The sequence below is a fragment of the Delphinus delphis genome, chromosome 9 (assembly GCF_949987515.2).
Source record: "Delphinus delphis chromosome 9, mDelDel1.2, whole genome shotgun sequence".
NCBI classification, from domain to species: Eukaryota; Metazoa; Chordata; class Mammalia; order Artiodactyla; family Delphinidae; genus Delphinus; species Delphinus delphis.
In genome coordinates, this window is record NC_082691.1 from 63,701,992 (window position 1) to 63,725,190 (window position 23,199).

General features: G+C 34.8%; 1 protein-coding gene and 1 non-coding gene across 3 annotated transcripts in view; both read left to right on the forward strand.

Annotated features, from left to right (window-relative positions):
- Window positions 1-23,199, forward strand: part of BBS9 (Bardet-Biedl syndrome 9) — a 447,702-nt gene that overhangs the window by 130,583 nt on the left and 293,920 nt on the right. The gene's annotated exons all lie outside the window — the stretch shown is intronic.
- On the forward strand, window positions 4,690-4,820 carry LOC132431461 (U6atac minor spliceosomal RNA). Its single transcript, XR_009520761.1, has one exon. It is a non-coding gene; the product is annotated as a U6atac minor spliceosomal RNA (small nuclear RNA).

Here is a 23,199-nt window from a genome sequence, read left to right on the forward strand (position 1 = left end):
ACCATCAGACTGGAATACTAAATAAAATTACCAAAAAAAGGGCTTGAAAAATATAATATAGTCAAGCAGTCATGTTATCATTTAAGTCCTCTTTATAACTTTAACTTGAAACTGGTAAGTAAATGAAATTTTGCCTGCTAAAATAGGGCTTTATCTCTCAATTATCTGACCTCTGTGACACACGGAATCTATCACTGAATAGATAGGAGGGTTCCCACATATTCTAAAATGGGGATCTGTATTCAGTGGTTTTCCTGCCTGTAGATAAAGTCTACTAACTTTTGTTCACTGAAATGCAGTTTACTATTTAAAATAAGTGTAAAATAGAAACAGAGTTACTACCTGCTTTATTGATACGCTAAAAAAAGATTCAGATGCCCATATAATTTGTTTTGAGTGTGTAATATTTAAAACTGTAGAGAAAACTGTACTAATTCAAAGTTAAAGTGTTTTTGTTTTAATTAAGTGACAGAATGCCATTATTGAACATTAATTCATTAATGTAGAACATATGTTCTAATTAGAACTTATGTTCAAATCTTGATAAGCCTTGGCTATGTGAAAACTTTGCTTAGTGCAGAAAGAAAGATTTATTATACTTTTTTCCCCTTGTAGTTCATCAAAAAGTCATCTTTAATTTTCCAATGTTTTTAGAGTGAGAGTATTTTAATATTTGTAGATAGCATGTATTACATATTATGAAGATGTTTTAGAGCATACATTGATTGTCTAATTAGTAATGTGTTTTTTCACCATAACACTGTTCCAAGAGTCCATATGATAATAATAACTAATATTTATTTCACTTACTCTGCACCAGGCAGTATTCTAAGTGCTTTATACATAGTAATTTATTTAATTCTTCTAAGAATTGCTCCTATTATTAATATTATTACCATTCCCATTTTATAGGTGATAAAACTGAGGCATAGAAAGATCACTAATATGCCGGAGCTCATAATCAAACATGTAAACAACTAATTATAGCATAAATGGTTTAATGTTCCAACATAGAAAAGCAGAAAGTGATAGGGCCCTTCAGAATATTTAGTCTACCATGCTACTAGAAGTCAAAGTCCCAACTCTTTTTGTTTCTGCTAAAAAACTCTCATACCTTTCTTTTCTCTAGAACAATTGCTTCCCTTTCATATTAGTGCTATCCAATATTCAATCTAATGACAGTATATTGTTTGAAATTAAAATGATAAACATTTGAAAAACCAGAAGGTAGAAGTCTAAAACAAAAGTGATTACTTTTGGAGTGTGGAACTGAGGGGTGGAAGAATCTGGATATGTTCTTTAAATAACATTTAGGAAGCCTAAGGTATTCTGGAAATCAACTTCAGTCTTTGGAAAAACAGTGATGCTGCCAAGGCTCTTTCATTTAAATCTAAAATAGTTTAGATGTATTAATATAGATATAAATATTTTGGAATGAATAAAAAGTGAAAGATTAATTATTAAGTATTTTAATTAAGGAGAACAGCGTAGAAAATTATTCCTTTTTTCTTTTTATTTAAAAGAAAAGTTATGGTTTGTAAATTAGAAATTACTAGTATTCAGTTATCAAAATACAATGAAAAAAATAATACCTTTTATCTCTCACTTATACTTATTTCCAACAGCAAATTTCTCTCTTCTTATCCCATCTTGTTACCTTCATATTTCAAATGAGTAGGAACAGTTCATATTAATTGAACAGTTAAAAACTTTTCTTGGAAGGAAAATTATTCTGATTTGTACCATATAACAATTTACCTTTAGCAATGAATTTTGCAATAACTCTGAACATTTAGGAGTATAAAAATTCTACATTTTCCTTCTTTTAAAAAAACTTTGTTAATGATGGAGAAAGCATATATGACATCTTTCAAGATCTGTAGTTGGAAAAAAAAATTCTCTACTTTGCAAAGCCTCAGCTATGCCCATACTGTGTGAATGCAGCATGGAGCTAGTGTGTGAGTGATCAAGCAGCAGGAACAGTTTCTATGGAAACAATTTTCAGAGTACTTAAAGTTCAGCAGAAAAATATGAAAAATTAAAACACAATCACATTGGAAGTAATGGGCAGATGGAGATAAAAAAGTTATCTTGCCGCTTTTTAAAATTTCTATAGGCTTCCAGATGGTAGGAACTGCTTTGTTCTTCCCTCCTGCCCATCTGTTGTTCTTTAGTGTAACTGACATCACCACAACTACTGCAACCATTAAAGCATCACCATATAAAAATGGCAAAATTTAGAACGTATTGCATAGTTTTATGGAAAGAAGATTACAAGAATCAAAGTTATAGTTTGTTGAAAGATTTGCTATTTTATTTTTTATTTTTTGGTGTGTGTGGTGTAGTGGTATGATAGAAGTAATGCCCAGGAATGATGTACTCTAAGATTAGAACAAATTTCCCTTATTTGAGGTGGTGTAGAAAAATTTTCATGATTTAGAATTAAACATAGGGATTTCTTTATGTATCATTGAAATGAATTACTTTTTAAGTAAAGGATATAGTGTATGTGATCCACTAAACCTATGCATTTGTTTTATTTCTTTTTTCTCCAGACTATTAGTCTCTGCCAGAAATGGATATGTGTTACTGTTTTCTACACAAAAATTACTTTAAAGAAAATAGTTATAATAATAATTATTTGTGCCAGTTTCGGTCCAGCAAATATTTGACTTTTGTAGTTTAAAAAATTAAAAATAGTTAAGCAAAATAAATTTCTATTTAAATAACAAAATATTATAAAATAATTTTTATTCATTGGTGTCTGCCTAAAGGCAGATCTCATAAATTTTATTTGTTGCTTTTTTGCCACTTATATCAAACAGAATTTGTGTTTGCTAGAATAGAATTTAGATAGTGAATTCTTTACTCTTAATCAACAAATTAATATCCTTAGAGTAACTTTGGATTGATTATTCATCTTAATTCTTTCCTTTTTTACTCCTTAATTACTTATGTCTAAAAACTAGTCTTTATGAAAAATTAAATGAAGTTTTGTTAAAATTAGAATAATTCTTGTCTAGGTTACTTTTGCCCATTTTTAAGTGCTATAATTTAAAAATACTTTAGAAAAATCAAGCAACAGTTATGTGTTGCTTTTAAGGATATTCTTGTCACCTTTCTTGTGTTATTCCCCCCCAATACATATCTTTCTTCCAGCTTGTATATATTTCATGAGAATTCACATTTATTTTGAAAAAGTCTTTCAAGATTATGTCACATTTGAGTTCAGGAAATCCAGTTTTGACTAGAAGTATTGCTTTACCTTTAGCAATATGAAAATGAATTAATACAGTACCTTGAGTTTTGGCAAACTCATCTTTAAGCCATTTGAACCTCCCAAGTGATACTCAGATATGTAGTGAAATTCACTAGTTCCTAGAAGCCCAGTGAGTCTACAATGTTTGGTTTCTTAAAAACAAGCTAAACTGAATAGCAGTATTAGGTGAGTTTCATTCAGAATGCCATGTAGCACAGAAACAAGTCATTTGTCTTCCAGCGTGAATTCTAATAGGCCTTAGTTCCCCAATCTAGGCTCTTTCTGTGGCTAGGACTGGGGTCCTATGATGTGTAGTCTTTAGGGACACTTTAGTTTCAAGTCTGGGGAGAATACCTTCTCCAGCTGAGATTTTTCTCTGGGGAGTTGGCTTACAGAATGGGCATCTCAGAGACTAGAATAGTGGTTATTAGGAGTGAGGGAGATGGAGAGATTCTGGTCAAATGGCACAAGGCTTCAGTTATAAGATTAATCAGCTCTGGGGATCTAATGTACAGCATGGTGACTATAGTTAATAATACTGTGTTGTATACTTGAAATTTGCCAAGAGAGTAGACGTTAAGCATTCTTATCACACACACACACACACAATGGCAACCATGTAAGGTGATGTATGTGTTAAATCTGGTTGTGATAATCATTTCATGAAGTGTATGTATATCAAATCATCCCATTGTATACTTTAAATATATACAATTTTATTTGTCAATTATACTTCAATAAAACTGAAAAAAAAAGAATGGGCATTTCTTCTTTTCACATAGGGACCACGCTGTTCAGTTTCTTCAAGCATGGCAGTTGGTATTCAATGAACGTTGGTTGAATGACTGACTGACTGAGGGATTAATGAAGCAATTGAAAACAAGTGACTCAGTTAGAAGGGACAAAGGCATACTGCTTCACAGCCTGAACACTTTGCCTATGGGAAATTTAAAAAATGTTAAGTTTGGCTGCTTAAAAATTTTTTTTTGACCATAATGCATTTGTTATAGGAGTGGATTAAAACTATGGCCTGAAAAAAGTGTTTTCAATTTTGTGGGAATTTAATTTAGTCTCAGTAATCCTGTCTTCTCTTCTGTGGATGGTGGGAATTTGTTTGTGGAACATTTATTTGTTTGTTCAGGTCAAACATTTTATTAACCTTTTTTATTCTGTCAGACATAGATGAATAACTCATGAAGAGTCTTAGATTCATATTTCATGAAGGGCATAATTGTGATTTGAATTCCTTATATGCATAGTTATTTATTATGCTAATGAGTATGCCTGTACTGTTAACTTTAGGTTGTAGAAAAGAAATTTTAAAAGAATTATGGTTTTATTGGCATTGACTTTATTTTATGTCAGCAGTCATCAGTTCATGTATTTTTATGTACAAAGTGTCTCATACCACTTCATAGAAAGCATATTTAGTGTTGTATGAAAGGAGAGAAGGTTAGCACTCCCCTTGACAAGGATGGAAGAGGCCTTCAGGCCTAGCAACACGCATATGGTTAAGAAAGCATATTTAATTATCTTCTAATGGATTATATCAAAATTTCTTTCTCTTACATATTTAAATGGAAATATTTTATATTCTTATCAAACTCATATACGTATGTATCAGTACTGGCCACTTGAAATATATAATTATAAGAGAGTGAAAATAGAACGGGTTATACCAGCAAAAATTTTTTGATAATCAGAAATTACACAACACTCTGATGATCTTTGGGAGAAACCTCAGGTTTTTTTCCTTTAAAAAAATTCAACTTTATTGAGGTGTAATTTACATATAATTAAATTCACCCACTGTAAGTGTTCATTGAGTTTTTTAATTTTTTCTTCCAGTTTTCTTGAGATATAATTGACATAGAGCATTGTATAAGTTTAAGGTGTATAGCATAATGATTTGACTCACATCTATCATGAAATGATTATCACAATAAGTTTAGTGAACATCTATCATCTTATATGCATACAAAATTAAAGAAATAGAAATTTTTTTTCTTGTGATGACAATTCTTAGGATTTACTCTCTTAACAACTTTCATATAAAATATAGAGCAGTGTTCATTATATTTGTCTTGTTGTACATTACATCTGCAGTACTTATTCATCCTATAACTGGAAGTTTGTACCTTTTGACTTTTTTTTTTTTAATTTATCAGAATTTGTTTTATTCTTTTTTTTTTCTTTCTTTTTTTTTTTTTAAACATCTTTATTGGGGTATAATTGCTTTACAATGGTGTGTTAGTTTCTGCTTTATAACAAAGTGAATCAGTTATACATATACATATGTTCCCATATGTCTTCCCTCTTGCGTCTCCCTCCCTCCCACCCTCCCTATCCCACCCCCTTTTTGACTTTTTTCACCCAATGATGAAATGGGCAAGCAGAGGACTCATGGGCAAAAGAAAAAAGGGATCTGTAATTTGTCATAAGAGAGGAGATGAGTCAACGTAGGTCAGAGTATATTTCTACCTAGGCACTGAACAACTTCATACCTTATAATGCAAACTTCTGTTGTTTCTATTGAAATATTGTTTATTATTTTTTATTTTTTTGGCCATGCTGCACAGCATGTGGGATCTTAGTTCCCCAACCAGGGATTGAACCCTCGCCCCCTGCAGTGGAAGCACAGAATGTTAACCACTGGACTGCCAGGGAAACCCATGAAATATTGTTTCTTGAGGTCACATAATATCATCTACGAAACAGTGTTAAGTAAAGAAAATTTATGATAAAATTCACTGTCTTGTAGGATAGCAAAGACTGAGTGCCGTGTATTATCTATGTTTTTTTCCATTTTCTCTTTTCTGTGTGTTTAAATAATAATGTGTCTTGTTTAACCAATAGATAAAAACCTATGTCTGTAGACCACTGGGCCATTGTGATTCATATACTTTTAATTTCTGTAATTATTAATGAGTAATATACTTAATCCCCCCCAATAGCTACTTTTATTTTCTGTTAAGTACATCACCTTCTGTTTCTGGGAGACTTAAGTTTTTTCCTATATGAAGAGATTGAACAAACTTTTATGTGTGGCTTCAATGTAACTGCTAGAAATATTTTTATGCTACTTCATTTCTCAGTGGAGCATGAGTTACATTGCCCTAATGTTGGGGGGGTATTAAAGACATTTTCTCCCTTTCTTTCTGAGTGGCCTGAAACCTATGAACTAAAAGCACAGAAGCAGTAGACTGTGAATCTTAGTTTAATATATATATTTTTAGAAGCCACTGCAGGTGTAGTATTTATTCTGTATTATACGAGGCTGTTTAACTCTGATCTGGCCAGCTAGTAGCAATAAGACTACTTCTAAATATCTTTCCATTTGGAGATGTTTACTATTGTCATCAACAGCAATCCCCTCCCCTCCCACACACAAAACACTTTCATGTATGTATGTATGTATATATGTATGTACGTATTCACATTTTTATCTTTCCTCCCCTTCACATTTGGTGGGATGTGTGTGGCTTTCTGGAGAGGGGAGGGAGAAGCAGGCCTTGGCTGGAGGCTGCTATTGATTTAAGGCAGTGGGCATTAATAGGCAGCATCTGCCCTCTCACTTTCAGTAATGCAGCTGACCCTTTTAGCTGCTGGATACCCGAGCTGTAAGTGGCAACTTTAATGTGATACCTTAGAGTTATGTCCTTACTAAGTAAATCACATTTAGAAGCTTTTATGTTATCATAGTCATGCTTGTTTTAGAAAAGCCTAAACATGATGAACATTAAAAATGAATTTATATTCATGAAGCAAAATTTGATTTTCTAGGTAATTACCTATTCATCTAAAAACTCAGATGGTTGCTTTTAGTGTTCATCTATGTAAATGACACAATAAAAAATAAAGCTATTCTGTGATACTCTGTGCTTTATTTCAAATGATTTTCTTGATGATACATTTATTTTGTCTAAGACTTTTTCAAATAGTCTCTTCTTTCCTAAGTAGAGTTTGCTGTAGATGGAAATAACTTAATATGTCTATTGTTAGAATGAGACCAGTATAATCTTTTAGTTAGTCTTTTACTTAGGTACCACCTGAGTGGGCATATTGAATATTTGAAATATGGTTGTAGATTAAAGGATATACAAAGATGTTATGTAGTCTACCTTTAAAGCAAGTAGTGTTGGGATTTGTACTTAAGTGATGTTGGATCTAAAATCGAATCAAAGAGGCAGAAGTTCAGAGAGGTTTGTTTCTCCCTAATTAATAAGAGAGAGAGATGAATTGCCATTGATTTTTAAGAGTAAAATTTTTAACCATGATGGAGGATTTCCCCATATTTTTCTACTCATATCATTTTCTTAATGTTATTCGTACACAGCTTTTGTTATTTAATTTTAGGTTTGAAATGGGAAATGATCAAAAAGCATTTTTATAATGGAAGCTTAAAGATTACAGACTATATAGTTAAATTTTTAATTGTTTAAAAATGCAATGAAGTGGGCAAAATTAAGAAATATATATTTTAAAAGGACCAAAATTTTATGTGATACCTAAATTTTAAACATTAGTTTTGCTTTTACTCCTTTTTTTTTTTTGACCACACTGGGCAGAATGTGGGCTCTTAGTTCCCTGACCAGGGATCAAACCCATGCCCCATGCATTGAGAGTGAGGTGGCTTAACCACTGGACTGCCAGGGAAGGCCCATTATATCCTTGTAGCTTACTTATTTTATACATAATAGTTGGCTCCTTTTAATCACCTACCCCATCTTGCCCTTCCCCCATTCTTCTCCTCACTGGTAACCAACCACTAATTAGTTCTCTGTATCTGTGAGTTTGTTTCTGTTTTGTTATATTCATTCGTTTTATTTTTTAGATTCCACATAAGTGGTAACATACAGTATTTGTCTTTTTTTTGAATTTTATTTTATTTATATTTTTATATAGCAGGTTCTTATTAGTCATCATTTTTTTTTTTTTTTTTTTTTTTTTTGGTGATACGCGGGCCTCTCACTGTTGTGGCCTCTCCTGTTGCGGAGCACAGGCTCCGGACGCGCAGGCTCAGCGGCCGTGGCTCACGGGCCCAGCCGCTCTGCGGCATGTGGGATCTTCCCAGACCAGGGCATGAACCCGTGTCCCCTGCACTGGCAGGCAGACTCTCAACCACTGCGCCACCAGGGAAGCCCTTAGTCATCAATTTTATACACATCAATGTATATATGTCAATCCCAATCGCCCAATTTATCACACCACCATCCCCACCCGCTGCCGCTTTCCCCGCTTGGTGACCATAGGACTGTTCTCTACATCTGTGTCTCTATTTCTGCCCTGCAAACTGGTTCATCTGTACCATTTTCCTAGGTTCCACATATATGCGTTAATATACGATATTTGTTTTTCTCTTTCTGACTTATTTCACTCTGTATGACAGTCTCTGGATCCATCCACGTCTCAAAAAATGAACCAATTTCGTTCCCTTTTATGGCGGAGTAATATTCCATTGTATATATGTACCACATCTTCTTTATCCATTCGTCTGTCAGTGGGCATGTAGGTTGCTTCCATGACCTGGCTATTGTAAATAGTGCTGCAGTGAACATTGGGGTGCATGTGTCTTTTTGAATTATGGTTTTCTGAGGGTATATGCCCAGTAGTGGGATTGCTGGATAATCTGGTAATTCTATTTTTAGTTTTTTAAGGAACCTCCATACTGTTCTCCATAGTAGCTGTATCTTTTTACATTCCTACCAACAGTGCAAGAGGGTTCCCTTTTCTCCACTTCCTCTCCAGCATTTGTTGTTTGTAGATTTTCTGATGATGCCCATTCTAACTGGTGTGAGGTGATACCTCATTGTAGTTTTGATTTGCATTTCTCTAATAATTAGTGATGTTGAGCAGCTTTTCATGTGCATCTTGGCCATCTGTATGTCTTCTTTGGAGAAATGTCTATTTAGGTCTTCTGCCCATTTTTGGATTGGGTTGTTTATTTTTTTAATATTGAGCTGCATGAGCTGTTTATATATTTTGGAGATTAATCCTTTGTCTGTTGATTGGTTTGCAAATATTTTCTCCCATTCTGAGGGTTGTCTTTTCGTCTTGTTTATGGTTTCCTTTGCTGTACAAAAGCTTTTAAGTCCCATTAGGTCCCATTTGTTTATTTTTGTTTTTATTTCCATTTCTGTAGGAGGTGGGTCAAAAAAGATCTTGCTGTGATTTATGTCAAAGAGTGTTCTTCCTATGTTTTCCTCTAAGAGTTTTATAGTGTTCAGTCTTACATTTAGGTCTCGAATCCATTTTGAGTTTATTTTTCTGTATGGTGTTAGGGAGTGTTCTAATTTCATTCTTTTACATGTAGCTGTCCAATTTTCCCAGCACCACTTATTGAAGAAACTGTCTTCTCCATTGTATATCCCTGCCTCCTTTGTCATAGATTAGTGGACCATAGGTGTGTGGGTTTACCTCTGGGCTTTCTATCTTGTTCCATTGATCTGTGTTTCTGTTTTTGTGCCAGTACCATATTGTCTTGATTACTGTAGCTTTGTAGTATAGTCTGAAGTCAGGGAGTCTGATTCCTCTAGCTCCATTTTTTTCCATCAAGACTGCTTTGGCTATTTGGGCTCTTTTGTGTCTCCATACAAATTTTAAGATTTTTTTGTTCTAGTTCTGTAAAAAATGCCATTGGTAATTCGATAGGGATTGCATTGAATCTGTAGATTGCTTTGGGTAGTATAGTCATTTTTACAATATTGATTCTTCCAAGAACATGGTATATCTCTCCATCTGTTGGTATCATCTTTAATTTCTTTCATCAGTTTCTTATAGTTTTCTGCATACAGGTCTTTTGTCTCCCTAGGTAGGTTTATTCCTAGGTATTCTTTCTTTTTGTTGCAATGGTAAATGGGAGTGTTTGCTTCATTAATCTTTCAGATTTTTCATCATTAGTGTATAGGAATGCTAGAGGTTTCTGTGCATTCATTTTGTATCCTGCAACTTTACCAAATTCATTGATTAGCTCTAGTAGTTTTCCGGTAGCATCTTTAGGATTCTCTATGTATAGTATCATGTCATCTGCAAACAGTGACAGTTTTACTACTTCTTTTCCAGTTTGGCTTCCTTTTATTTCTTTTCCTTCTCTGATTGCCATGGCTAGGACTTCCAAAACTATGTTGAATAATAGTGGTGAGAGTGGACATCCTTGTTTTGTTCCTGATCTTAGAGGAAATGCTTTCAGTTTTTCACCATTGAGAATGATGTTTGCTGTGGGTTTGTCATATATGGCCTTTATTATGTTGAGGTATGTTCCCTCTATGCCCACTTTCTGGAGAGTTTTTATCATAAATGGGTGTTGAATTTTGTGAAAAGCTTTTTTTGCATCTGTTGAGATGATCATATGGTTTTTATTCTTCCGTTTGTTAATATGGTATATCACGTGGATTGATTTGCATATATTGAAGAATCCTTGCATCCCTGGGATAAATCCCACTTGGTCATGGTGTATGATCCTTTTAATGTGGTGTTGGACTCTGTTTGCTAGTATTTTGTTGAGGATTTTTGCATCTATATTCATCAGTGATATTGGTCTGTAATTTTCTTTTTTGTAGTATCTTTGTCTGGTTTTGGTATCAGGGTAATGGTAGCCTCATAGAATGAGTTTGGGTGTGTTCCTCCCTCTGCTAGATCTTGGAAGAGTTTGAGAAGGATGGGTGTTAGCTCTTCTCTAAATGTTTGATAGAATTCACCTGTGAAGCCATCTGGTCCTGTACTTTTGTTTGTTGGAAGATTTTTAATCACAGTTTCAATTTCATTACCTGTGATTGGCTGGTCATATTTTCTATTTCTTCCTCGTTCAGTGTTGGCAGGTTATACCTTTCTAAGAATTTGTCCATTTCTTCCAGGTTGTCCATTTTATTGACATAGAGTTGCTTGTAGTAGTCTCTTAGGATGCTTTGTATTTCTGCGGTGTCTGTTGTAACTTCTCCTTTTTCATTTCTAATTTTATTGATTTGAATCCTCTCCCTCTTTTTCTTGATGAGTCTGGCTAATGGTTTATCAATTTTGTTTATCTTCTCAAAGAACAAGCTTTTAGTTTTATGGCTCTTTGCTATTGTTTTCTTTGTTTCTATTTCATTTATTTCTGCTCTGATCTTTATGATTTCTTTCCTTCTGCTAACTTTGGGTTTTGTTTGTTCTTCTTTCTCTAGTTCCTTTAAGTGTAAGGTTAGATTGCTTATTTGAGATTTTTCTTGTTTCTTGAGGTAGGCTTGTGTAGCTATAAACTTCCCTTTTATAACTGCTTTTGCTGCATCCCATAGGTTTTGGATCGTCGTGTTTTCATTGTCATTTGTCTCTAGGTATTTTTTGATTTCCTCTTTGATTTCTAATGTGATCTCTTAGTTATTTAGTCACGTATTGTTTAGCCTCCATATGTTTGTGTTTTGTATGTTTTTTTCCCTGTAATTCATTTCTAATCTCACAGTGTTGTGGTAAGAAAAGATGCTTGATATGATTTCAATTTTCTTAAATTTACTGAGGCTTGATTTGTGACCCAAGATGTGATCTATCCTGGAGAATGTTCCATGTGCACTTGAGAAGAAAGTGTAATCTGCTGTTTTTGGATGGAATGTCCTATAAATATCAATTAAATCTATCTGGTCTATTGTGTCATTTAAAGCTTCTGTTTCCTTATTTATTTTCATTTTGGGTGATCTGTCCATTGGTGTAAGTGAGGTGTTAAAGTCCCCCATTATTATTGTGTTACTGTCGATTTCCTATTTTATAGCTGTTAGCATTTGCTTTATGTATTGAGGTGCTACTATGTTGGGTGCATATATATTTATAATTGTTATATCTTCTTCTTGGATTGATCCCTTGATTATTATGTAGTGTCCTTCCTTGTTTCTTGTGACATTCTTTATTTTAAAGTCTATTTTATCTGATATGAATATTGCTACTCCAGCTTTCTTTTGATTTCCATTTGCATGGAATATCTTTTTCCATCCCCTCACTTTCAGTCTGTATGTGTTTCTAGGTCTGAAGTGGGTCTCTTGTAGACAGCATATATATGGGTCTTGTTTTTGTATCCATTCAGTGAGTCTGTGTCATTTGTTTGGAGCATTTAATCCATTCACATTTAAGGTAATTATCGATATGTATGTTCCTATCACCATTTTCTTAATTGTTTTGGGTTTGTTTTTGTAGGTCCTTTTCTTCTCTTGTGTTTCCCACCTAGAGAAGTTCCTTTACCATTTGTTATAGAGCTGGTTTGGTGGTGCTGAATCCTCTTAGCTTTTGCTTGTCTGTAAAGCTTTCGATTTCTCCATCGAATCTGAATGAGATCCTTGTCGGGTAGAGTAATCTTGGTTGTAGGTTCTTGCCTTTCATCACTTTAAGTATATCATGCCACTCCCTCTGGCTTGTAGAGTTTGTGCTGAGAAATCAGCTGTTAACCTTATGGGAATTCCCTTGTGTGTTATTTGTCGTTTTTCCCTTGCTGCTTTCAATAATTTTTCTTTGTCTTTATTTTTTTCCAGTTTGATTACTGTGTGTCTCGGCATGTTTCTCCTTGGGTTTATCCTGTATGGGACTCTCTGCGCTTCCTGGACTTGGGTGGCTAATTCCTTTCCCATGTTAGGGAAGTTTTCTACTATAATCTCTTCAAATATTTTCTTGGGTCCTTTCTCTCTTTTCCTTCTGGGTCCCCTATAATGCAAATGTTGTTGCATTTAATGTTGTCCCAGCAGTCTCTTAGGCTGTCTTCATTTCTTTTCATTCCTTTTTCTTTATTCTGTTTTGCAGTCGTGAATTCCACCATTCTGTCTTCCAGGTCAGTTATTCATTCTTCCGCCTCAGTTATTCTGCTATTGATTCCTTCTAGTGTATTTTTCATTTCAGTTCTTGTATTGTTCATCTCTGTTTGTTTGTTCTTTAATTCTTCTAGGTCTTTGTTAAACATTTCTTGCATCTTCTTGATCTTTGCCTCCATTCTTTTTCTGAGGTCCTGGATCATCTTCACTATCATTATTCTGAATTTTTTTTCTGGAAGGTTGCCTATCTCCACTTCATTTAGTTGTTCTTCTGGGATTTTATCTTGTTCCTTCATCTGGTACATAGCCCTCTGCCTTTTCATCTTGTCTGTCTTTCTGTGAATGTGGTTTTTGTTCCACAGGCTGCAGGATTGTAGTTCTTCTTGCTTCTGCTGTCTGCCCTCTGGTGGATGAGGCTATCTAAGAGGCTTGAGCAAGTTTTCTGCCTTTACTTCTTAATTACATTTCTAATATTTCCTTGTCTTTTTGAATGTCTATATTTTCCTCCAGCCACTTACAAGTTATAAAGGAAAGTCTAGACTTTCTATTTCAGAAGACACTGACTTTGAAGAAAATATGTGAGTATTTAAAACCTGTAGTAGGCAGAGAAATGAAGAAAAAAATTTCTGAAAATACATTGCAATGTGATTTAATCACCACACCAATCAATGTTTAACCATACTGTTGACAAAATAACCCAGAAAATAATATTATTAGTGACTCTTGATAGTAGCTGTCTGAACATACCTTGGAATTGACTGGTACTTATAAATTATAGAACTGTGGAAAATATTATATACCATATATTAAAAATACTATATCATCAGAACTTAATTTGTGACTAGATGACATTTGATAAAATTTTATTGATATTATAAACAAATGTGACACCCAATTAATTTAAAGCAATTATTATTCAGAAATTGCATTATTTGGCATGCTTTCATTTTGGGTTTGTAATTTGGTAAATCTTTAAGTTGGAATGATCACTTACTTTGTTGAGATTTTGGTAATCTAAAAAGAGCAAGATGGGACTCCTACTTAAATTAGACATCTGACCCAAACTTAGCAGTTCTCTCAGCTTGCCAGGGAAAACACTTGATGGTGTCACTACTTTCTTCCGTCATCTTGAGAGATTCTACCCCATTTTTCTCCTCCATTGACTAACCTTTGACTTCCCAAACCTGCATTTCTTTCCATCAGGGGTGAATAAACGCTCTTGGTATGTGAAGATGAAAGGTCTATGGACCCTGCAGGTACCCTGAAGCAAATTTGTTCAGAATTAATTTTTTACCTCCAATTGTGGTTTTTTTAGAATAGGATACCAGATAGAATTCAACAGTGTATCTTGAATCTTAGAACTTAGTACTTTTGTTACAAACAACAGGAAAAAAAAAAAAGAGAGAAAAAGACCAAGTGCCAGTAACATTTACTCTTCAAAGGAAAGTTTTTGTCTTTCTGTGCCTGGTTATCTTCAAGCGTTGCAGAATAAAAAAGAAAATTTCAGTGGAAGTATACTTCAGCCTCGGATATAGAAAAGACCTTTAAAAAGAGTCATTGTTGACATGAAACGGAAAACATACTGATTTTCTGGGATGTAAGCCTTAGAAAACAAGACAGAGTAAAAGAACATGTAGAAATGAAAAACTTATGACTCTAGGAGATGACCTGTTGTGAATTATTTCAGAATTCAGTGGGTATCTCAGTTGGTTGATTTTTCTCCTATGAATCCTTGCTCCTATGAACGTACTGAGTAGGCATCAGCTTTGTTTTAGTGTGAAACAATCATTGCAACGAATATCACTGTTCTGAATACATAAACCAGTTGTGTTAGAACATACTGTAAAGTATGTACTTGTGAAGGGAAGAACGTGTCTATATGACTAAAGAATGTAAAGAAGTAATTCTCTAAGAAATTGTAACTATTGATTGGTCTTTAGGCATAGGTGACTTGGCTTACAGATTTCAGAATCTAAAACTAGAAGATGCATTTTACCAATTACACTTAGGTGATTCTGGCAACAGATATAGTAATCTGGAAGTGACAGAGGAATTAAGAAGCAGAGAAGCAAGAAGGAATAGATCCTTTCTTAGGCATATGCTTTCTACCTTTTTGTAAAATAAAGTGTGCAACAAAATATATGTTTCACAATACTACCGATGCACCTGACTCCTGGAATTCAGTTGGTTATGTTCTATTTAGGAACAGAAGCAGTTAAAAACAGGCATTTGATAATATATTTAGTAAGTTCTAGTTGGGCTGGCAAAATAGTACATTCAAAATCATGAAAGGATGCTTCTCTTTATTTTTTATTTATTTTTTAAAAAATATTTTTAAAATTAATTTTTATTGGAATATGGTTGCTTTACAATGTTTTGTTAATTTCTGCTGTACAACAAAGTGAATCAGCTATACATATACATATATCCCCTCATTTTTTGGATTTCCTTCCCATTTAGGTCACTGCAGAGCATTGAGTAGAGTTCCCTGTGGTATACAGTAGGTTCTCATTAGTTATCTATTTTATACATAGTAGTGTATATATGTCAATTCCAATCTTTCAGTTCATCCCACCCTCCCTTCCCTCCTTGGTATCCATATGTCTGTTCTCTACATCTAGAATGCTTCTCTTTAAACATCAAGCAGAATCAATTTTGTTATATCCAAACACCATCATGTTATTGAAAACTTATTGAATAATTGGGTACCTTATAAATAGTTATCAAAGTCAGTTTTTCAATCCTCTACATTTTTACCATAGAGAACCTTCTGAAATTTCATTGTTTAGAAATCTTGAGATAGCCTTCTTATTTTAGGAGAGATATGCTCAGTTCTCTTATTTGTTTGAAAATCTAGGCTTTGAATTGTTAATATGAAAATAAATAGAAGAGATAGGAGAGACCAGAGCTTTAGAAGAACCTTAATCAGTTCAGTAATGTCACGGTTCAGGAATATTTTTAAAAGCCATATTTTTACTGTTAAGATATCGTAATGGTTAAAGCAGAGGACCCTGGACCACATGCTCACTAGCTTACTAACTATGAGACCTTGGGCAAGGTATTTAAATTCTCTGTGCCTCAGACCCTCTTTCTGTAAAATGGGGTGCAGAGAATTTAAATACGTACCACGTGGGGTTGTTATGAGGATTGAATAAGTTAATACAAGTACTAATAACACTACTATATATGTTTCAGCCAACACTATTATTAGATTTGGTGCATTTGCCAATTTGCTCACTTTGACGATTGTTTTCCTTAGAGAGCCTATAACTCTCTAGTTATTGAGTTAAATTCCTTGCAGGGATACAGTTGTCTGTGAATTATATCTCTCTTAGAAGATTGGGCCCAAGATAGGAAAGCTAGGCAAAACAGATATTTCCTAGTAAATATTATGTAATGGGTCACTGAGTCAGCAACATCATTTAGTGCCCACATGTGTGCAGAGTTTTGTTTTAGCCTCTTCTGTTTGCTGGATTGCATCAAGTTCAAAGAGTTCAAATCACAGGGATTTGGAAATTGTGTTTCTTAGAGGAATTTGATTCAGGAAGGCAGCTCGTTATGGTTTCTAAGATCAAGGACTTGAACTGGAGTCCACATGGAATCCATGTTGAACTGGTACCTTGACGCAGTACAAAGGAACAAGTTGTACTTTTCTTTTTCTACCTATTGAACCAGTACCATAATCAAACTAGAAAAAAATATTTTGCTTTGTGGTTTAAATAACAGTCAGCAGTCTTTTATTGTTGTTGATACATAGAGAAAATTTGGAAGATGGTTATCTGTATAGTGCTGCCAAATATATTGTTATTATGCAGACCCTGCAGGCAGCAGCTGCAGTTGTTTTCCAAAGGACATGCAACCAATCTAGCTATCGTGCGCCCAGCTTTAGTATTGCTGGCTGTATTTGGTCTTTTTACTCACAGATGCATGCATACTAACACTTTTAGTCACAATGTTAAACTTGAAGGATGGGTACTATATTTTGGTCCTTATCTTCTCTTTCATCTGTTCTTGGTTTTAGTTCTTAATTACTGCTATTATTCTTGGGCATTTTTGATCACAAGCATACATTCAACTTCTATCTAATATATCCTTTTTTTTTGGTTCAGGGCAGTTATGTAAGTATATGATGTACTGAAATGATTTGCTTTGACTTGACCCAATTAGAGTTTACTTTAAGTCTTGAGCCAGCTGAAATAAGATTCAGCTGATTTATGGCACTATTTTTTTTCCAGTAATGTTGACTGGAGCAGAACCACTTATTGTGCTAATGCTCACTTCTAAAATGTACAGGCTCATTTACATAGCCTGAAAAAAGTATCCATACTAGTTGCATTTTAATCTAGTGGTAGGCAAAGTAGCATATTGTAAAAGGTATAGTTTGCCTCTTTGACATGGTTTTCTGGTATGAAGCTTGATGTATTAAATATTAATCAAAATAAGAAGCTGGAATGAGATGGATATATTTATTCCAGAATTACAATCATGTTGTCAATTTTATACCATACCTGTGAAGCAGATAGTGGTAATCAATAATAATAATGATAAAAATAATAATTATTTAATACTTATTAAGCCCTTACTTGGTTAACCAGGCACTTGGGTTAACCTCTTTACATTAAATAATTCACACCAAACAACAATTTTTGAAGCAAGTACTAGTATTACTTTTTAATTTTACAGATGAGATAACAGAGGCTTAGAGATGTTAGCATACTCTCCAAAGCCACACAGTTTTGAAGCAGGGATCCAGTTCCAATTGTTTCTGACTTTAGAGTCTGAACTCTTAGTGTCTGTTCTATTTTTACTACCTTCCATGTTATATATTGGCACGCAGTTATATAGATCAGGGTCTTGATGGCAAATAGATTGCACACTCAAATGGGGTAATTGATAGAGGAGTTATGAAGAAGAGTAAGAGATAATAACAAGGGATGATGAAGAGATGGTGAGGCTAGCAACAGTGGGAAATATTATCATCCCTATATATGAAGGGACAAAAGATGGGATTGGTTACTGGATCTTGAAGAGAGGGCCATCTGGCAGCCCCTGTTGTCTTAGGTTGAGGGACATAACCAAGCTTGGTGACCTAGCAGGGAAGGAGCAGAGGAAATAAATACCCTGACCGCATTTTCCTCCCTGTCTCCAGTCTCTTGCCAGTGATCCTCATTGGCCGAACTCAACTGGAAGCCAGAGGAAAAGAGATCCTTTGATGCAGTGATTAGCTTCTTCTGGCACACAGCAGGTTGGAAGCAGATAAAAAGTTTGCAGGGCAAACAGAAAATATCCAGTTCACAGATGCACTACCAAGAAAATAGTTTCTCAATGCCAAAGCATTAGTGAGCCCAGGATATTCTACTTCAGTTGACCTGCTTATTCTTAATTTTAATTTTTTATTTTGACTTCTTAATTATAGATTTCAGAAACAACATGCATTGGTAGGGAGACTATAGACCAAGATTCTTTCCTTGAAATTGCCAAGGCTACGTTTAGGATTTTGAACAAATTAACTTTGGATATGTCTCAACTTTTTTCTTCTTCTTTAAAATATGAATAAAAATATCAGTACTGTTCTAAGTAGATACAATAAACATTCATGAAATAGTTATAAAATTTGGACATTCAATAACATATACATATGTCTACATTTTTACTTTTTTTTTACTAGTCTTCTTCCTTTCTAAATCCTTAAGTGTTTATCTGAGATTGTTTTTCTTCTCCCTAAAAAACACTCTTTACTGTTTCTTTGAGTATGGGTCTGCTGGTAAGTTTTTCGATTTTTTTTGTCTGGAATGAAATGACTTTTTTACCTATGTTCATTTTTGAAGGGTATTTTTGCTGGGTATAGAATTTTAGATTAGCAGTTATTTTCTTTCAACACTTTGAAACTATCAGTCCGTTAGTCCTCTGGTTTCTGTAGTTATTATTGAGAAGCTAGCTGTGTTGTTCTAACTATTACTGCTTTGAAGGTAGTCTGTCCTTTTCTAGTTGCTTTTAAGATTTTTCTCACTTTGATTTTCAGAAATTTTACTATAATAGGCTTAAGGTTATTAATTTATTCACAACTTGCTTCTTTCCAAAACACTTATTTCAAGAGGACCCAAAAGGTTGGAGTGTTAAGTAATTGTTATTTTTTAAAAATAAAATTAATAAGCTGGTAGCTAATGAGGGCTGATGTAGATAAGTTAACAGGTTCCTCTTTTAAGTACTTTTACGTACTTCTTCTTAACATTGCTTCTTTTTTCCAGGTTTATTGGGGTATAATTGACTAATAAAACTCTATATATTTAAGGTGTACCATGTGATGGTTTGATATATGTTTACATTTTGAAATGATTACCATAAGCTAATTAACACATTCATTATCTCACATAGGTACCATTTGTGACTGTGTGTTAACATTGCTTCCTTTTTTAAAAAAAAATTAATTAATTAATTATTTTTTGGCTTCATTGGGTCCTTGCTGCTGTGCGCGGGCTTTCTTTAGTTGCGGTGAGTGGGGGCTACTCTTCGTTGCGGTATGTGGGCTTCTCATTGCAGTGGCTTCTCTTGTTGTGGAGCATGGGCTCTAGGCACACGGGCTTCAGTAGTTGTGGCATGCGGGCTCTAGAACACAGGCTCAGTAGTTGTGGTGCATGGGCTTAGTTGCTCCGCGACATGTGGGATCTCCCCGGACCAAGGCTCAAACCTGTGTCCCCTGCACGGGCAGGCAGATTCTTAACCACTGTGCCACCAGGGAAGCCCAACATTGCTTCTTAACAGAAGAATGATGGTAGTGCAGGAAGTCAGGTAAGGTCAAAGAGAATCTGACAAGGTTCCCTCTTTCCCTTATCTAATGCCAGGAATGTAGAAGAAGAGAAGGAAAGGATAGACTTACGTCAATTCAGAAGTATTATACAAAGTGAAGGATCTTGAAAATAGTAGAAGATTGTTTATTGCAAAAGACAAATTATTTTGCCCAATGAATTGTCAGTCGATAGTGAAGGCTGTCATGCTACTGAAACATCTTTCCTTACATACACCAAATTCATATCATATTAGCATCAACAAAATCTCCCATATCAATTCTGTTACTCAGGACAAGAAAATGTAGAAAAAGGAAAACAAGAAATTTTATGATGTAAAATGTAAGAGGCTTTTTACAATCATTAAATTGTATTGGAGTAAAACTGATGAAATGCTTTTCTTTTGATAGTAATCTTAAAAAGTTTGTATACTAAGTCCTGTAAACCAGATATTTGAATTATTGGATTGATATTGTACAATGGAAAGTATCTGAAGCATTCTGATTTCTTGAAAGGTTATGCTGTGAAAAATTTGTTTTGTAAGAGTAGTTGTACAAAAACATGTCGTTGTTATTACCTAGAATCCAATAAAAGATAGCTTTTGCAAATTATTACCACATGAGTGTAGGAGTTGCTTTCACACTTCAGTTTTTTTTTTTTAAATCAAATAATTTTATTTTTTGGCTGCGTTGGGTCTTTGTTGCCGTGTGTGGGCTTTCTCTAGTTGTGGTGAGCGGGGTCTGCGTTTCCTTGCGGTGCGTGGAAGGAAGGGCTACACTTCTCATTGCAGTGGCTTCTTGTGTTGTGGAGCATGGGTTCTAGGCACGTGGGCTTCAGTAGTTCTGGCACGTGGGCTCAGTAGTTGTGGCTCGTGGGCTCTAGAGTGCAGGCTCAATAGTTGTGGCACACGGGCTTAGTTGCTCCACTGCATGTGGGACCTTCCCGGACCAGGGCTCGAACCTGTGTCCCCTGCATTGGCAGGCAGATTCTTAACCACTGCACCACCAGGGAAGTCCAGTTATGTTATTTTAGATAGCAGAATAATTTGTTTTACATTTTAAGCATTGAAATGCCCCTTTATTCTGTATTCCTGTGACTCCAGCATGATATATAATAGAAATAGCACAGAGTAAAATATTTTGCCAAGTAATTGAAATAGCAAATTCTATGCGTAGTCTATTGAATGCAATAATGATATTTGCGGGGGCATTGTATGAGTGCAGTATCTGTGAGAAGTCTTCTCCCAAAGCTACTAAATTCAAGACTTATGTCCTTAAACCATATAATTAAAAAGAAGAAGAATATAAAGCAATTGATAAAGCAAAGAATGACCGGCAATTCATTGGTGACTGCAATATACTATAATTTTCAACTTTTAACTTGCAACCTATATTTGCTTTTAAAATATCACTTAGCTGTGCACATGCAGCCACAAAATTAGGATTTTTTTCTTCTTGTGGTCTGTATTTACTGAATTTTAGAGTTATGGCAAAATTCTGAAGTCATTTGAACCCTAAGGGAATTTACAGTCTGCAATCATAGTAGTAGCAGAAGTATTAGTAACCATAAAGAAGGCCATTCTCATTTCCCACTTAGAGGTCATATACCTTGTGTGATCTATTACAATTGATGGCTTATCATAGGCCATCTAGAATTTTCAAAAAATTGCTTGGGACTTCCCTGGTAGCACAGTGGTTAAGAATCCTCCTGGACACGGGTTCGATCCCTGGTCCAGGAAGATCCTACATGTTGCAGATCAACTAAGCCCGTGTGCTACAGCTACTGAGCGTGTGCTCTAGAGCCCGTGAGCCACAACTACTGAGCCTGCATGCCACAACTACTGAAGCCTGCGCGCCTAGAGCCTGTGCTTCGCAACAAGAGAAGCCACCACAATGAGAAGCCCACACATTGCAACGAAGAGTAGCCCCTGCTCACTACAACTAGAGAAATCCCGCATGCAGCAATGAAGACCCAACGCAGCCAAAAATAAATAAAATAAAATCAATAAATTAAAAAAATTCCTTATTAGTACTGAAATGTGTTTAAAAGTTGGCTGTCAGTTTAGAAGTACAGTCTTTGCCTTACATACTGCATTTTTGGTATATTTGTTACTAGTGATTACTCGGTTGTAGGGGCTGATAGACACTGAGGCGTATTTTGCTTTTGTAAGTTAAAGGTGTTACTAACTTGGGCTAAGTTCTAATAGATTTAGATTATTTGTTTATCATTAAGTATCATTGCAAATAAGTTAGTTCTCTAGGCCTACAAAAAGGAGACAGATTTGTGCTGTAATGAAACCATTTGATACTATTCAAATTATGCTGTATTTTGTTGCAATAGCATCACTTTATACTCACCAAAATGAAGTTGTAAAACAAACCAATTGCTAGATATTGTTAGCAGGTCTGCAAAATGGCCTCAATCATTGAAGGAAGAAAAAGTCAAAAGCTAGGTGGTCATGAAGTACATGTGTTCATTGGAGTAAATGATGTGTGTAGAGGGGTGTGAATTGAAGATGTACAAGTGAATAAATGTCATCTTCTGAGTGGTAAAAGGTAAGTTGGCAGGATATTGTTGGTTGGGTGCTCTCAGCAATTCAGGCAGCTAGCTGACTGTATGCTTCACAAAGACCACGTTGACCACAAAGACCACAAGGACCACATGCAGCATCTGTGGGGAAACATGGAATCAAGTTAGGAAGGACTGGAGTTGGAGGATGCAGCTCATCACAGAACCCTCTGTTCTCCCTAGAGAAGAAAGTTAAGGCCAGAAATAAGGTTAAGCTGCCTAAAGGAAATTTAGAGGTTGATTTGTCAAGATTAGCCTAAACTTTCAGGTAGGAGTAAGTAGGTCAGAAAATAGACATCAGTGAGTTTCTGAAATTCTTTGTTTTAACTGGATTGTTCTGCAGAATTATCATTGCTAAGGTGTCTAATCATAAGATTTGGTTGTTCACTAAAGGTCTGATGTTTGGTAGCTTGAGTTTATAGAGCTATAGGAAAACACCATTCACCACAATTCTGAAGTTAAGAATTGTCCTTATCTCCTGAACTTTGTGTCACACTGATTCTCCATCTCAATCAGTTGACAGTATTCCTAAATTATGGTAGCAGTTTTCAAGAGATAAATAGATCTCTTCTTGGTATTTTGCAAATGCAAGCCCCAATCACTACTTTATGAGGGATTTAAAAAATGTAGACTTAATACTTATTACATCCTCAATCCTGACATAGTTTCTATAGGGGAAATCAGAAGACTACATCTCTGACCTGTGACCTTTTAAGAGACACCAACCATACACATATGGGGGAAAAAAGAAAGCATTTTTAAAGCAACATAAAAGCAAGCATTATATCAGTTGGTGTAGATTGTATATAAATAGTAGTTGTTCTTT